We start from the raw sequence: 18,800 nt of genomic DNA, 5'->3' as shown, positions 1-18,800 counted from the left end.
CCTATGTCTTCTCCCCTGGTATGACAAGCTGGTGTCAAGATGAAAAGACGAAGACTGGTCAACAAGCCGGGACTGGTAGACAGTTGGGCTGTGCAGTGCCAAAACAGAGGACTGAAAGAAACATTAGGGCAAACCAGGTCAGCAACTATCAGAAACAGAAGGAGTACCAAAACGATAGGCAGAATAGAGGTCAGGAAACGTCCAGATCAGTAACATTAGATCAGCCACAGAAGAATGCGCAGGAACGGTGGATTACAGGTATGGAGCCCAGTCCGCGGGCACAGCACTGAGCACAGCGCAAGTTTAAAGAGGCCGGGCAATTTGAAATTGGCTGGGCTGTGATGTCAGCAAGTTTAAATTCCCAACAAAGCCGCACGCACACTGCTGGAGAGGCATTCCATATCTCTTGTCAATGAATAGATGTCTCTTGCATTGCAATGGTGAGTTGATCCAATGAATTGTTCCCTTCAACCCCTGTATGAACAGAGTGGTTTTGCACTTATGGGACTTGAACATTTTTAACAATGGGTGCGAAACTTGGCCCCAGAATTTGGAATTTACGGTTCAAGAGTGAGGATTCTTTCCACTCCCTCCGATTTCTATTAAGTTATGAAAAAGTGAATAATGTCAAGAAACAAATCATACTGGCCTCACTGTACCTTGGTTCAAGAAACAACATGTCCCCCCTCCCATAGTCTCATAGATACTGCTATAGTGATTGGCTGGCAGTGAAGGGAAGTCTTGGGGACTCCATTCATTCCAATGGACCCATTCATTCCAATGTGTCCATTCACGTCAATGGATTTTCTACAGGTAGCACAGATGCTGGAAACCCCATTTGAATGAATGAGGAAAAGCTGCAAGCTGGAATATTTTTAGAACATCTCTGGTAAATTATGTTTTTCTTTATTTCAATTAAAATTGATCAAGATTGTCACAATGCCACTTGAAAGAAAATCAAACTTTACACAATCAAATCACTTTTTTGGTAGTTTCTGGTGTTTGTATTTAAAACTAGTGAAACAATAGATATTTATTTAGATTCCACCTTCACTATTATAATACCTGAGGCAGAATGCAGCAGGACAGAGATTTTCTACCTCCTGGAAGGCTAGATCTTAGCTGAAGATGGGACCTATTGCATCAGGAATATATTTGTCTACTCCAGTATTAAGCCATATGTTTCAAAACTTATTAACCTGGATTTCACTTATTAACTGGTGTTAAATGTCTGTATTACATCAATTAATTAATTGATCAGATGCTAATTCAGTCAGAGAATACTGGAGGAAGACAATTATTTCTGTGATGAAATAAGTCAGGTTGAAATCAGTCTCAGCGATATTCCTTGTAGACCACAAATGAATAAATTACTAACCCGCTTTTTATAATGAGTTTTTTGCACTGCAAAAGGAAGAAACCTCAAAAGTTAAACGATGTGGGACCATCTCACTCTCTTTTAACAAGAAAGCAGGTTTAGAGGAACTCAGCAGGTTAAAATGAAAGGGGAAATACATATTTCGTTCTAATCCATTTATGCAGAATAGAGAAGTCACAGTTTAGAAACAAGCAGATGTGTAGCTGTAACTGGGAGGGTTGTAGGTGTGGAGACATAAAAGCACAGACTCTTAGTAAAAATAAAAACCACCCAAAACATATAAATTATCAATTCAATGTGAGTGTAAACTTATCACATTCTGAAATAAAACCCAATATATAACTAGTGTTTTTTTCTCTTAGGTAATGAGAAAACTATGTGGGAATTACCTGCATAGACACAAATATGCCTATATGTATATTCATATCTCCCAGCTTTGCAGCACTTCAAATCCAGCATACAGCTAAGGGGACGAGACCACATCACAATCGGGTCTTACCACGGGGGCGTGCACAAGATTCAGCAGGTAGTAAAGGCTGCAAGAACAGGTAGGAGAAAGCAGGACAGTCCTGAACATTTTGGAAGGACCATACCAATCTCCCAGTAGTTCCTGCCACTTGGCACCCACGTCTTTTCCTCCATTGCCTCCAGTTATCCAAGGTGTGAAAAGTAGAAAATATGATATAAAGACACAAGAATGAGGCCAGGGGCTAGATTTACTAAACTGCGGGTTTGAAAAAGTGTAGATGTTGCCTATAGAAACCAATTATCATTTTGTAGAATGTACTAAATAAGTGACAGCTAGAATCTGATTGGTTGCTATAGGCAACATCTGCACTTTTTCAAACCCACAGTTTAGTAAATTTACCCCCAAGAGTCCTTATAAACATACATGACAACTTTTACTACCTCCCCTCCGGGAGAGCCTGGGGGGAAAGTCAGGAGGCTAGGGCGGGAGGGGGTGCAGTGATGCAATTAATGCTCCCTGCTGTGCAATAACAAAAGTGCACCCACTGCGATAACCCGAGTTGTCATCATCATCATCATTTATTTATATAGCGGCAACATATTCCGTAGCGCTTTACAATTGGAAGTCATGTCATTAAGCCCCGCCTCCAGCCGGGATCCGGGAGAGCGCCTGCTCTTAGGACTACCTAAAATTCGTGAGCCTCTGCATATTCCGGGAAAGCAGTCAAGTATACTTATAAAGGTTGAGGAAATTCAAAATTGTATATTTTATGCATATAACTAAATTAAACGCTGGGCCCGTAACATCCCAGTCCGCCTGTAAATACAGGTGCCACAATGGTCTCTTTTGTATACGACAACTTAAAGCTATGTACACACCGGCATTTTAATGTGTTTTATTATGCATGCTAAGACACAAAAACGTATTTAAACTGCATTGCACTTATGCATGCATTTAATATGCATTTTATATACATTTTATATGTGTTTACATACATCTACAAATGCACTAAATCTGCAGTTTGTGACAATACAGGAACTTGCTATCTTGTGGATGCTAAACACACGTGGTGGAAACACATATGAAAACAAACCTTGTTACATTTACTATGTTCTCCCATTGAGAATAATGCAGCTTTAACAGTGTTGATGTGTGATGATGCTCTAATGCGGCGGTTCCCAAAGTGTGCGCCGCGGCTCCCAGGGGTGCCGCGGCGCTGTCACTGGGGTGCCGCGGGCCAGCCATAAAAAAAAAAAGAACACAGAAACTTACCAATCCGTCGGGGCAGGGACCCAGCAGCCTCCTCTCTCCCGCAGCTGTGACTGAATATCGACGTAATTAACAAGCTGCGGGAGAGAGGAGGCTGCTGGGTCCCAGCGCCCGACGGATTGGTAAGTTTCTGTGTTCTTTTTTTTTTTTTTTTTTATGGCTGGCGCCTGGCGCGGAGCAGATGATGGGAGCAGAGAATGGGGACAGGGGGCAGAGGATGGGGACAGCGGGGCAGAGGATGAGGACAGAGAGCAGAGGATGGAGACAGGGGGGCAGAGGATGGGGGCAGCGGGGCAGAGGATGGGGACAGTGGAGCAGAGGATGGGGACAACGGAGCAAAGGATGGGGACAGCGGGGCAGAGGATGGGGACAGCGGGCAGAGGATGGGGACAGAGAGCAGAGGATGGGGACAGAGGATGGTGACAGCGGGGCAGAGAAGGGGGACAAAGAGCAGAGGATGGGGACAGTGGAGCAGAGGATGGGGACAGCGGAGCAAAGGATGGGGACAGCGGGGCAGAGGATGGGGACAGCGGGCAGAGGATGGGGACAGAGAGCAGAGGATGGGGACAGAGGATGGTGACAGCGGGGCAGAGAAGGGGGACAAAGAGCAGAGGATGGGGACAGAGAGCAGAGGATGGTGACAGCGGGGCAGAGGAGGGGGACAAAGAGCAGATGATGGGGACAGAGAGCAGAGGATGGGGACAGGGGGCAGAGGATGGGGACAGCGGAGCAGAGGATGGGGACAGAGAGCAGAGGATGGTGACAGCGGGGCAGAGAAGGGGGACAGAGAGCAGAGGATGGTGACAGCGGGGCAGAGGAGGGGGACAAAGAGCTGAGAATGGGGACAGAGAGCAGAGGATGGGGACAGAGAGCAGAGGATGGTGACAGCGGGGCAGAGAAGGGGGACAGAGAGCAGAGGATGGGGACAGAGAGCAGAGGATGGTGACAGCGGGGCAGAGGAGGGGGACAAAGAGCTGAGAATGGGGACAGAGAGCAGAGGATGGGGACAGGGGGCAGAGGATGGGGACAGCGGAGCAGAGGATGGGTACAGAGAGCAGAGGATGGGGACAGCGGGGCAGAGGATGGGGACAGCGGGGCAGAGGATGGGGACAGCAGAGCAGAGGATGGGGACAGCGGGGCAGAGGATGGGGACAGAGAGCAGAGGATGGGGACAGAGAGCAGAGGATGGGAACAGCGGGGCAGAGGATGGGGACAGAGAGCAGAGGATGGGGACAGAGGATGGTGACAGCGGGGCAGAGAAGGGGGACAGAGAGCAGAGGATGGGGACAGAGCAGAGGATGGGGACAGAGGATGGTGACAGCGGGGCAGAGAAGGGGGACAGCGGAGCAGAGGATGGGGACAGAGAGCAGAGGATGGGCACAGGGGGGCAGAGGATGGGAACAGCAGAGCAGAGGATGGGGAGAGCGGAGCAGAGGATGGGGACAGGGGGGCAGAGGATGGGGACAGTGGAGCAGAGGATGGGGACAGCGGGGCAGAGGATGGGGATAGCGGGGCAGAGGATGGGGACAGGATGGAGACAGCGGGGCAGAGAAGGGGGACAGAGAGCAGAGGATGGTGACAGAGAGCAGAGGATGGGGACAGAGAGCAGAGGAGGGGGACAGAGGGGCAGAGAAGGGGAACAGAGAGCAGAGGATGGGGACAGAGAGCAGAGGATGGGGACAGGATGGTGACAGCGGGGCAGAGAAGGGGGACAGAGGATGGGGACAGAGAGCAGAGGATGAGACAGAGGATGGTGACAGCGGGGAAGAGAAGGGGGACAGAGAGCAGAGAATGGTGACAGCGGGGCAGAGAAGGGGGACAGAGAGCAGAGGATGGGGACAGCGGGGCAGAGAAGGGGGACAGAGAGCAGAGGATGGGGACAGAGGATGGTGACAGCGGGGCAGAGAAGGGGGACAGAGGATGGTGACAGCGGGGCAGAGAAGGGGGACAGAGCAGAGAATGGGGACAGAGCAGGGGATGAGGACAGCGGGGCAGAGAAGGGGGACAGAGAGCAGAGGATGGGGACAGAGAGCAGAGAATGGGGAGGGGGACACAGCATGAGAGGGGCAGTGCAGGGGGACACAGCGTGAGAGGGGCAGTGGAGGGAGACACAGCGTTAGAGGGGCAGTGGAGGGGGACACAGCGTGAGAGGGGCAGTGAAGGGGGACACAGCGTGAGAGGGCAGAGGAGGGGGGACAGCGTGACAGAGGGCAGAGGGGGCAGTGTGTCTGGATGCAGAGGGGGCAGAGTGCCTGAGGGCAGAGGCCGCAGAGTGCCTGAGGGCAGAGTGTCTGGATGCAGAGGGGGCATTTTTGCATACAACTAAATAAGTATTTCTGTCCTGACCTAAATACTTATTACAATTTTTTGACCCAACTACTTCTAAAACAGGACTGCTCAATAATTATTTTGGAGGGGTGCCTTGAAAAAATTTGGAGATTCTAAGGGTGCCGCGAACTGCAAAATTTTGGGAACCACTGCTCTAATGGATCAAGGACCATTAAAAAACACACTGCAGCGCAATGCAGGTTAGGTGCATGTAAAAAAGCAAATACGTACTGTCTGATTTGGTGCAATGATTTTTATTTTCACATCCATTTACATGTGCTTAACTACAAATTCATCTTAAAAGCAGAATTTTAACACCAGTATCAACATAGACAAAGACAGAATTCTTAGTACAGCGAAGGACGAGCGACCCTGATCTGTGGGGCAGTCAGTGGAAAGTATTTCAAACATGCCTCTGGCATCCTGTAGGCTTCCCAGAATCCTGTGGGGAATTTATGTTGATCATGTCACATAAACATCGGGTGAAAATAAAAACAAAATCGTAACACACAGTACAGAATCTAACAGTTTAGAGACGTGACCTCCGCTGACGGATAACCTAGGGTTATGTGAGCGGAGTTTCACTGACTCCCAGTGGTGCAAAGAACTCCAGGGGGTATATTTACTAAACTGAGGGTTTGAAAAAGTGGAGATGTTGCCTATAGCAACCAATCAGATTCTAGCTGTCATTTTGTAGAATGTACTAAATAAATGAAAGCTAGAATCTGATTGGTTGCTATAGGCAACATCTAAACTTTTTTAAACCCATAGTTTAATATATATACCCCTCAGTTTACTCTGATTATGAGATAATTCATATTATAGAGGGTTTTTTTTTGCTGAAATGAATAATCAGAATATTTGCTTAGAAGTAAAAAAAAAATAAAGTGTAAAAAGAATAACACTGGTTATTGTGCTTTGCCAACATATGAGTCAAGTAATCAGGGCTGTCCAGGATTTTAATTGGAAGAAGGAGAGATCCCAGGTTAACCTGGTCTGCACAATAAAGCGTTCCCACGCTGTATGTGCCATTTACCTTTCTCTTCCAAATACCCTATAATTAATAATATAATTAAGAAGACATAGGTCAACGTAAGATTAATACTGAATTAATTTTATAAACCAGTGCTCTCTAATTATCCTATAATGGATATTATAATTAAGGAGGCATAGGTCACCCCAAGGTCTGACACTGATTTAATTATATTAACCAGACATTTAGTAAAATAAATCCAACAAAACAATACTTTAGAATAATAACTGCTAGCATGGTTTCTATAAATAAGAACTCAAAGATTGGGTGGTGTAGTGGTTAGCACTTCTGCCTCACAGCACTGGGGTCATGAGTTCAATTCCCGACCATGGCATTATCGGTGTGGAGTTTGTATGTTCTCCCCGTGTTTGCGTGGGTTTCCTCCGGGCGCTCTGGTTTCCTCCCACATTCCAAAAACATACTAGTAGGTTAATTTGCTGCTATCAAATTGACTCTTGTCTCTGTGTCTGTGTGTGTGTGTTAGGGTATTTAGACTGTAAGCTATTATGGGGCAGGGACTGATGTGAGTGAGTTCTCTGTACAGCGCTGCGGAATTATTGGCGCTATATAAATAAATGGTGATGATGAAAGATTTGAATAAATTTTATATATAGGGGCTATTTACTAAGACCATACGACACAAGATTTTCTATGCCTGCCTACAGCAGTAATAGAAAATCTTCTATTGCACAATTTATCAATAGAATGTTGCCGGGGCAGCTATCGCCATCCAAAAATATTAAAAAACGACATACACTAAGTAAATATTTACAGTACAGAAATAAAAGGATTATATCTAGTAGAGACAATAGACAATGAAAATCTGGTATCTCACAGCAAGTTGAAATACCCCCTAAAAATATTTGTCTAAGTTAAAGAACTATGTTCTTGCGGGAGATAGCAGGCCAGTCTGCAGATGGGGTGTGGTTTCAGATTGGTTTTAACAACTGTATCTCTGTGTGATCTGGTTTATAATAACCCTTTAAAGCATCTGTTGTGCAAGATGTTCTGGCTATACAGCTTCATTGGCCAATAAACCCAATCTGGCCAAACGTTTTAAACACAACAATAATAAAATACACATAGATGTCTCCTGTGCACATTATTTAAAAAATACTAACGAATGTACACTTACACCTGGCATCTAAGAATTATTTTATATGATGACTGCTTTATATAAATTTGTGGAATGTAGACCTGGAAGGTATTATATGTCATTCCTGGAAATTAAAATTACTTTTCTTTTGTCAAATTGAAATTTCTGATGAAACTAATATATTATTTGCACAATACTGGTGTATCTCCAGAAATGGGCACCCTCCAGTACATGGTAACGTGGTGGAAACGTACACCAAATTTTGTTCTCTATTTTGAGGTTTTTACTTAAATAATCTATTGCAACAATGTGTCAAGAATGCACCACATTCTTCCCTGTAGGTCCCAAATAACCAGGAAAAAATTAGGAGAACGTGTTCCCGCTTACCTGGTTAATTTGACTGATAGGAAGAGAGCCAAAATGTTTTGAGCCTGGTCAGTCAGGGGGTCGAGGACAAGGGGGCTATTGTATGAGAACCAGTCGCCCCAAATTTGAGAGAATTTGTGGGTTTTCTTATATTAGTATGCAGACATATTTCCATAGCAGCCAAAACCCAAATTTTATTGAGGAGTTGCTGTCTTGAAGACTTTTTTTTATCCTTTTTCCTATATATATATATATATATATATATATATATATATATATATATTTATTTATATTTTTTTTACAGTAGGGACTCAGCATTGCAGTCCGTGTGACGCAAGCTAATGGCACTAGCCTTAGCCTATTAGTGGCCGGCCCCAACATTGATTCGCTTCCTGGTGGCTGACTACTCCCCAGGAACCAGCCACCTTAATGTATGTGCCGTGCGGATCAGCCCAGGGCTTCTCCGTCCACCCCTTCATGATCCTCACCTCCTCGACTGCTTCTAACATACCTCCCCCAGCTCCCGGCGGGTGTGCGCACATCTCGGAAGACTGCCTGTCTCTAGGATCAAAGGATCAATGACAGCTGCAGATTCCTCGTCTCCCGTCACGCCCAGTAGGTGATCAGAAAACAGGTTACTAGGTATCCTAATATATTTTCTTGTGTGTATTGTATGGTTAATTACTTTTTCTCTTTCATCCAATCTTGGGGAAACTGCTACTATGGGGTTATATGAAGGGACACAGGAGTTGGCACTTAAATAGCTAATTAAACTGTTACTGTAACTGTTGACAGAAGCTCTGCAGCCCCTGTAGCACCTCAATGTTATTTAAGTGCCTATAGGAGTTGGGTTGTTTTCAGTGCTGCTCTGCAGTACTTGCTGTCAGTTACATTAGATTATCTTTTATTTATTCTTTATTATTGTTTATTTTTTACTTAGGACGGGGTAAATATTGTAAGCAGCACTTACATCCATAGGACTAAATAGTTTGTTCATTTCAGCAACGCTGGTTACGAGTTCTTCAGTTAGAGACAGTCCTTGATTGCAGGTCCGCGCTGTCTCAGGCATAGAGCGCTGAGCCCTGATCGATGAGTGGCCATTACAGGGAGATACCAAGTCCCCCACTGAGGCAGAGGGGGGAACTTGGATCTCGCCAGTCAGAAAAGTTAGAGAACAAACAGCGCAGGAAGTGAGAGCAGAGAGGCTTCCCCCAACAACTTGGTATTCCCCAGAGCCGGAATTTTTCTCACCTAAATGACAGACGCACAGTTTACTGCTCCCCTCAGAAGACGGGACATCAGCTATTAAATTACAGCAGCTGGCTCCTTCCCTCTTCATCCTCATACAGGCCTTGGGTCCTCAGCAGCTAAGTACCCCACTGAGAAATAATTAATGAGGTTCCTTGTTGTAATAGAGAAAACTGTCTATATATATATATATATATATATATATATATATATATATATATATATATATATATATATATATATATATAACTACCGTTTAGAGTTTTATTATAGAGGGCTCTAAAGTTAATGGACACAGTATTTAGTATTTTACATGAGTGTTCAGTTAAATTATTCTGAGACGTTCATTTTATTATCCAGAAATTAATTTCCATACTGTTTTGAGGCATTAGCCAGGGTCAAAACAAAAGTGATAATCTCTGTGGTGCGATTGTTTATGGCCTGTCTGTTTTCTTTTTCAATAATAACACATCATTTTTACTTTACAGATACAAGTACTATTATACACATATATATATATAGTGGTTAAAAACTGGGGAGGAGCCTGTCACGTTCATATAGGACTGCTCCCCCTTCACAAATTGGTACGTTCCTTGGAGCCAGTTCAGAAGTAGTGACAGTTTTACCTCACAGACACTGATCAGCAGTATATACTGTGTGTGACTGACAGGCTGCTCTCTATCTGTGGGTACTACGGGTATCACTGCTGCTGCTCAGCACTATATACTGTGTGTGACTGACAGGCTGCTCTCTATCTGTGGGTACTACAGGTATCACTGCTACTGATCAGCAGTATATACTGTGTGTGACTGACAGGCTGCTCTCTATCTGTGGGTACTACGGGTATCACTGCTACTGATCAGCAGTATATACTGTGTGTGACTGACAGGCTGCTCTCTATCTGTGGGTACTACGGGTATCACTGCTACTGATCAGCAGCATATACTGTGTGTGACTGACAGGCTTCTCTCTATCTGTGGGTAATACAGGTATCACTGCTACTGATCAGCAGTATATACTGTGTGTGACTGACAGGCTGCTCTCTATCTGTGGGTACTACGGGTATCACTGCTACTGATCAGCAGTATATACTGTGTGTGACTGACAGGCTGCTCTCTATCTGTGGGTACTACGGGTATCACTGCTACTGATCAGCAGTATATACTGTGTGTGACTGACAGGCTGCTCTCTATCTGTGGGTAATACAGGTATCACTGCTACTGATCAACAGTATATACTGTGTGTGACTGACAGGCTGATCTCTATCTGTGGGTACTACAGGTATCACTGCTACTGATCAGCAGTATATACTGTGTGTGACTGACAGGCTGCTCTCTATCTGTGGGTACTACGGGTATCACTGCTACTGATCAGCAGTATATACTGTGTGTGACTGACAGGCTGCTCTCTATCTGTGGGTAATACAGGTATCACTGCTACTGATCAGCAGCATATACTGTGTGTGACTGACAGGCTTCTCTCTATCTGTGGGTAATACGGGTATCACTGCTACTGATCAGCAGCATATACTGTGTGTGACTGACAGGCTGCTCTCTATCTGTGGGTAATACAGGTATCACTGCTATTGATCAGCAGTATATACTGTGTGTGACTGACAGGCTGCTCTCTATCTGTGGGTACTACGGGTATCACTGCTACTGATCAGCAGTATATACTGTGTGTGTGTGACTGACAGGCTGCTCTCTATCTGTGGGTACTACGGGTATCACTGCTACTGATCAGCAGCATATACTGTGTGTGACTGACAGGCTTCTCTCTATCTGTGGGTAATACAGGTATCACTGCTACTGATCAGCAGTATATACTGTGTGTGACTGACAGGCTGCTCTCTATCTGTGGGTACTACGGGTATCACTGCTACTGATCAGCAGTATATACTGTGTGTGACTGACAGGCTGCTCTCTATCTGTGGGTAATACAGGTATCACTGCTACTGATCAACAGTATATACTGTGTGTGACTGACAGGCTGATCTCTATCTGTGGGTACTACAGGTATCACTGCTACTGATCAGCAGTATATACTGTGTGTGACTAACAGGCTGCTCTCTATCTGTGGGTACTACGGGTATCACTGCTACTGATCAGCAGTATATACTGTGTGTGACTGACAGGCTGCTCTCTATCTGTGGGTAATACAGGTATCACTGCTACTGATCAGCAGCATATACTGTGTGTGACTGACAGGCTTCTCTCTATCTGTGGGTAATACGGGTATCACTGCTACTGATCAGCAGCATATACTGTGTGTGACTGACAGGCTGCTCTCTATCTGTGGGTAATACAGGTATCACTGCTATTGATCAGCAGTATATACTGTGTGTGACTGACAGGCTGCTCTCTATCTGTGGGTACTACGGGTATCACTGCTACTGATCAGCAGTATATACTGTGTGTGACTGACAGGCTGCTCTCTATCTGTGGGTAATACAGGTATCACTGCTACTGATAAGCAGTATATACTGTGTGTGACTGACAGACTGCTCTCTATTTGTGGGTACTACGGGTATCACTGCTACTGATCAGCAGTATATACTGTGTGTGTGTGACTGACAGGCTGCTCTCTATCTGTGGGTACTACGGGTATCACTGCTACTGATCAGCAATATATACTGTGTGTGACTGACAGGCTGCTCTCTATCTGTGGGTACTACGGGTATCATTGCTGCTGATCAGCAGTATATACTGTGTGTGACTGACAGGCTGCTCTCTATCTGTGGGTACTACGGGTATCACTGCTACTGATCAGCAGTATATACTGTGTGTGACTGACAGGCTGCTCTCTATCTGTGGGTACTACGGGTATCACTGCTACTGATCAGCAGCATATACTGTGTGTGACTGACAGGCTGCTCTCTATCTGTGGGTAATACAGGTATCACTGCTACTGATCAGCAGTATATACTGTGTGTGACTGACTGGCTGCTCTCTATCTGTGGGTAATACAGGTATCACTGCTACTGATCAGCAGTATATACTGTGTGTGACTGACAGGCTGCTCTCTATCTGTGGGTAATACAGGTATCACTGCTACTGATCAGCAGTATATACTGTGTGTGACTGACAGGCTGCTCTCTATCTGTGGGTAATACAGGTATCACTGCTACTGATCAGCAGTATATACTGTGTGTGACTGACAGGCTGCTCTCTATCTGTGGGTAATACAGGTATCACTGCTACTGATCAGCAGTATATACTGTGTGTGACTGACAGGCTGCTCTCTATCTGTGGGTAATACAGGTATCACTGCTACTGATCAGCAGTATATACTGTGTGTGACTGACAGGCTGCTCTCTATCTGTGGGTACTACAGGTATCGCTGCTACTGATCAGCAGTATATACTGTGTGTGACTGACAGGCTGCTCTCTATCTGTGGGTACTACGGGTATCACTGCTACTGATCAGCAGTATATACTGTGTGTGACTGACAGGCAGCTCTCTATCTGTGGGTAATACAGGTATCACTGCTACTGATCAGCAGTATATACTGTGTGTGACTGACAGGCTGCTCTCTATCTGTGGGTACTACGGGTATCACTGCTACTGATCAGCAGTATATACTGTGTGTGACTGACAGGCTGCTCTCTATCTGTGGGTAATACAGGTATCACTGCTACTGATCAGCAGTATATACTGTGTGTGACTGACAGACTGCTCTCTATTTGTGGGTACTACGGGTATCACTGCTACTGATCAGCAGTATATACTGTGTGTGACTGACAGACTGCTCTCTATTTGTGGGTACTACGGGTATCACTGCTACTGATCAGCAGTATATACTGTGTGTGTGTGACTGACAGGCTGCTCTCTATCTGTGGGTACTACGGGTATCACTGCTACTGATCAGCAATATATACTGTGTGTGACTGACAGGCTGCTCTCTATCTGTGGGTACTACGGGTATCATTGCTACTGATCAGCAGTATATACTGTGTGTGTGTGACTGACAGGCTGCTCTCTATCTGTGGGTACTACGGGTATCACTGCTACTGATCAGCAATATATACTGTGTGTGACTGACAGGCTGCTCTCTATCTGTGGGTACTACGGGTATCATTGCTGCTGATCAGCAGTATATACTGTGTGTGACTGACAGGCTGCTCTCTATCTGTGGGTACTACGGGTATCACTGCTACTGATCAGCAGTATATACTGTGTGTGACTGACAGGCTGCTCTCTATCTGTGGGTACTACGGGTATCACTGCTACTGATCAGCAGCATATACTGTGTGTGACTGACAGGCTGCTCTCTATCTGTGGGTAATACAGGTATCACTGCTACTGATCAGCAGTATATACTGTGTGTGACTGACAGGCTGCTCTCTATCTGTGGGTAATACAGGTATCACTGCTACTGATCAGCAGTATATACTGTGTGTGACTGACAGGCTGCTCTCTATCTGTGGGTACTACAGGTATCGCTGCTACTGATCAGCAGTATATACTGTGTGTGACTGATAGGCTGCTCTCTATCTGTGGGTAATACAAGTATCACTGCTACTGATCAGCAGTATATACTGTGTGTGACTGACAGGCTGCTCTCTATCTGTGGGTACTACGGGTATCACTGCTACTGATCAGCAGTATATACTGTGTGTGACTGACAGGCTGCTCTCTATCTGTGGGTAATACAGGTATCACTGCTACTGATCAGCAGTATATACTGTGTGTGACTGACAGGCTGCTCTCTATCTGTGGGTACTACGGGTATCACTGCTACTGATCAGCAGTATATACTGTGTGTGACTGACAGGCTGCTCTCTATCTGTGGGTAATACAGGTATCACTGCTACTGATCAGCAGTATATACTGTGTGTGACTGACAGACTGCTCTCTATTTGTGGGTACTACGGGTATCACTGCTACTGATCAGCAGTAGACTGTGTCTAACTGACAGGCTGCTCTCTATCAGCAGTAGACTGTGTCTATCTGACTTGCTGGTCTTGCTTTCTATTTGCGGGTACTCTGCCCTAGACATGGTTCTGGAGGGATGAGTACCTTACATCAGTTTTGCCTTACACATGTACAAATAGAATATTTACTAATTCCATCACATAGTTGTCAACTTATTGTTGAGATTCTTCTATTGTGAGGATTATTACACACACACACTATATATATATATATATATATATATATATATATATATATATATATATATATATATATATATATATATATATATATATATATATATATATACACAGGATTGTGTTGGGTACAACTCTGGGATTATCCCTGTAGAGTTAGAAGATATGTATGTGTATTTATATAAACACATAATGCTATGTATACGCACTTAATTGAAAACTTTTTATCTGTTTGGTCCGGAACTGGACAGTATGATTAACCAAGCAACCGGAGGTAAAAAAAACAAAAAACAAACAACTTTCCTGCCAGTGAATGTCCCTAAATCACGAACTCTGTGTTTTTGGGTCTTTTTGGAAATCCTTTCTTGTGAACACAGGTTAAGTTCAGCCCTCCAATAGAGGTAGACTCCTTGCAACTCGAGGACAGTGGCGAACGGGTAGAGATGCTTACTCCAGAAGACGTCCCAATCCCAAGATCTTAAATTTTTTTTCAAAAATACTAATCCGCACAACGGGACCTTCCTCTCCTCGCGACGGTGGAGGTAGGGGGTCACCTAAAATTATTCAAATATCAGTGGGTGGCGTCCACCTAAGATATTTGGATCTTGGGGATCATGTCCAGAGTGGCAGAAACACCAGGGGCTTTATTCAAACCTGTTCTTGCTACCCAAACAGGACGGTTCATTTTGATCAATTCTGAACCTCAAGGGGGCTAAACCAACATCTACGAGTAGACAGGTTTTAGGTGGGATCAGTCCTTTGTATTTACAGAAGGAAGCTCCCATTATCAATTCAGGGCTTTCCCTGTTGGCTTTCCCCAGCCCAGAGAGTTTTCACAAAGATTATGGCAGTAATGGCAGAACGTTTACGTGCCTTGGGAGAGAACATTATTCCGCATTTGGACTATTTTCTCCTCAAAGACTTATCAGGTCCTTTTCTCTAATAGCATCTGACACTGTCTATTCGAATTCTGGAGCAACACGGTTGGATAATCAATTATTTCAGATCCCAGTTGATGCCCTCACAGAGGATGAGGTTTCTAGGATTAATAATGGAAACCACTTTTCAGAAGATCTTTTTCAGAACCTTCTCTACAGATCCCTACAACTCTCTGTATGGTTAATCCTGAGTCAACCTGGTCCTTCCATGCGCTTTGGCATGGGGATTCTAAGGTTGACGGTATCAATATTCGAAACCCTCCCATACGGTCATTTCCACTCTCGTACGTTCCAGTGGAATCTATGAAGACAATGGTAGATTCATCTGTTGACCCAACGAATCAGACTCTCCAGGGACACTCGTCAACCTCTGAAATGGTGGCTTGTTCAAGAGCTTCTGATGACAGGCCGATCTTTTGTCCTGTGGTCTTGGATTCTGGTAACCACAGAAGCCAGTCTTAAGGGCCGGGGAACTGTTGTTCTCCAGCTTCGTCTCCAGGGTTTGTTGGACAGACAGGGATGTGCTTCGGCCCATAGATGTTCTCGAGCGAAGAGCCATGCTATTAGCCCTCCAGGAAGCTCAGTCTCTCCTTCAAGGAAAACCAGTCCACCTCCAATCCTTCAATGTCACTGCAGTGGCATATGTAAATCGCCAAGGAGAAACAAGAAGCACAGCAGCTATGCAGGACAGCTCTTCTTGTGGGTGGAGAAATTTGTTCCAGCGATTTCAGCAGTGTTTATTCACAGAGTGAACAACTAAAAGTGGATTATCTCAGCAGGCATGCAATTCTTCCGGGACATTGGGAACTGCATCCTCAGGTGTTTCAGGAGTTAGTCTGGAAATGGGGCCTGCCAGATCTGGTTCTGATGGCACCCAGACACAATCACTAGGTTCCCAGATTCTGCGCAAGAACCAGAGTTTCTCTGGCTGTGGCGGTGAAGGATATCCCGTTTAGGATATCACTTTCCACCAATTCCGATGATTCCGTGAGTTCTTAGCCAATACTGTTGGAAGGTCTTCCGGTCATTCTGGTGGCACCAAATTGGTTCGGTTGGCTCTGATTCGCCAACATCTTGCTTCTGGTGGAAAGGTCAGGCTGGGCTTTTCCTCTCAGGCCAGATCCTTTCAGTCCGGAACCATTTACACCATTCAGACTTACCTCGGCTGGCTTTAAAACCAACCTCTGGCATTCGAGGAGGTTCTCTTCCAGGGTAGTGGAGACCCTCATAAAGGCTCGGAAGCCGGTATCAGCTAAAATCTATCACAAGGTGTGGAGGATCTATGTACTGTAGGGAAGAAGTGTCATAACCCTACCTTTTTCAGATTAGACGTTTTCTCGCCTTTCTTCAGGATGGGTTAGAGATGGGACTAAGACTGAGTTCTTTGAAGGTTCAGACCTCTGCACTTTCTATTTTCTTTCAGTGCCGGTTGGCTTTCCTGCCTGACATTTGTACTTTCCTTCAGGGGTTATTCATGTTCAGCCTCCCAACGTTCCTCCGTTGACCCCGTGGGAGGTTCTTCAACGGCCTCCATTCGAACCTGAAGTTGGCTGATCTGCGTTTCTTGACGTGGAAGGTGGTGTTTTTGCTGGCCATTGCATCTACTCAATGTGTGTGCGCTTGGAGCCTTGTCCCGTAGGCTTCTTTATCTGGTATTCCATGAGAATAGGATGGTTCATAGGATCGTACCTACTTTCTTGCCTAAGGTGGTTCCTGGTTTTATTTAAATCATGAGATAGTAATTCCAGCCTTTAGAGAAGGGATTGCTCCTTCTGGGCCTTCTTCCTCCGTTAGTCTGGACTTTACGGCTTTATGTGGACAGGACTTCTGCTGGTTGCAGGACTTTTTTTGTTCTTTACGAATTTCATAGGAGAGGTTGGCTGTCCACCAAGCAGACCACTGCTCGTGGGATCAGATCTATGATTAAGCTTGCTTATGTGTGTATAAATCTACCTGTGCCTCAGGTTCTCACAGCGCACTCCTGTGTGGTAGGGGCTTCCTGGGCTGCTCGCCATGGAGCATCTGCAGAGCAGCTAGGTAGGGCGGCGACCTGGTCCTCAGTTCATACCTTTTATGAGGTTTTGCCAGTTCAACAATTTTGCCTTTGCGGATGCCAGTTTCGGCCGGTGTTTTGTGGGCTAGTAGTCCAGAGAATTCCCTCCTTTAGGGGCTTTAGAAGGTCCCCATGGTAGCAGTGTCCCCCAGAATGGATGAAAGATAAAAGAAAAGAAGATTTTTGTACCTACGTTAAATCTCTTTCTCCGATTCTATCTGGGGGACACTGCGTTCCTTCCCTTTTGCTGTTCTACGGTTAGTTGTGTTGTTGAGCCCTTTTCTTGGGACTTTAGTATTCCTGAGGGCTGTGGGGTTGCAGAGGGGGGGAGTCGGCAGCAAACTTAGTTATCTAATTAAGTGCCAACTCTATGTGCCTTCATACAACCCATTGGTAGCAGTGTCCCCCAGATGAAATCGGAGAAAAAGATTTAACATAAGTACAAAAATCTTCTTTTTCTCTGTTACACCCTCTTTGATATTAGTCCATCTTTTTAGTATCTGTCTGCTAATGTCTGGTACCTATGTTGTCAGAAACTGTTCCCTGATTTCGTTAAAAACTCCAACGCGTTTTGGAAGAGCTGCCATAGTATTCATCCTATTGGCTTTCCTGTTATTACTACGGTGTTTAAGATCCGATACATTGCCCAATTACCTATTCCTTGTATATAATTTCCTTCCCTCCTTGTATTATCCCACTTCCTCACCCACTCTTACCACTATTCATCCTATTAGTGAGGTTTCCTCAGTAGTGTTTGCCTGCGTAATGAATTTGATTGATCAAAATATCTTATACAATGCTGCCATCCTGTGGTCAGTTACCATATCTTGTGAAGAGTAATCAATTTGGTTTAACAGAGCATAAGAACTTCTGGTTGGTAGTATTTACTGTGATAAGAAGCAGTGGCATGAAATATGTGTATTTTGACTACTTCATGAACGGCGTGTCCTCACTCCCCCCCCTTATAACTAAGTTTTCGTTTTAGGTTTGAGCAACATCTTTTTTTTCTTCCCAAATATAGCTTTAATTCTTTTTCTTTTTTTAGTTTACCAACGTGAATTATAAAAATTTCTAAAAAAAAAAAACATCTAAGGAGAAAAAGCACTGTCTCCTGGAAGCATATTGGCAGTAATTTGAATTATGGAATTATAGATTCTTAAAACCACTGCTCTTTGTAATGTTTACAGTTAGTGCAGGCCTCTAATTTACTTAGAGATGTAATAAGCTAGCTCTCCTGCATCTATCAATTCCAAATGTGTTGTTTATTTTAAAGTTGAAGAACTGCAAATGCAAGCATGTATGTTTATTTTCTCTTCCAATTTTTATTTACATTTTAACTATTTTATTACTATTAAATTTGATGGTCGTGCCTTTAGCCAGCACTAAAGGATTGAACTTGATCTAACAGAACTGCTTCTATGAATACCAGCAGGCAGGAGGGACCCAATACAGCTCTCTCCCACACTACCTCTAGCTGTGGGATTTGACAATCCGTGCAGTGAGGCACAGGA

Source organism: Mixophyes fleayi, chromosome 1 (genome assembly GCF_038048845.1).
Source record: "Mixophyes fleayi isolate aMixFle1 chromosome 1, aMixFle1.hap1, whole genome shotgun sequence".
Taxonomy (NCBI): domain Eukaryota; kingdom Metazoa; phylum Chordata; class Amphibia; order Anura; family Limnodynastidae; genus Mixophyes; species Mixophyes fleayi.
This window is presented reverse-complemented; position numbering follows the sequence as displayed.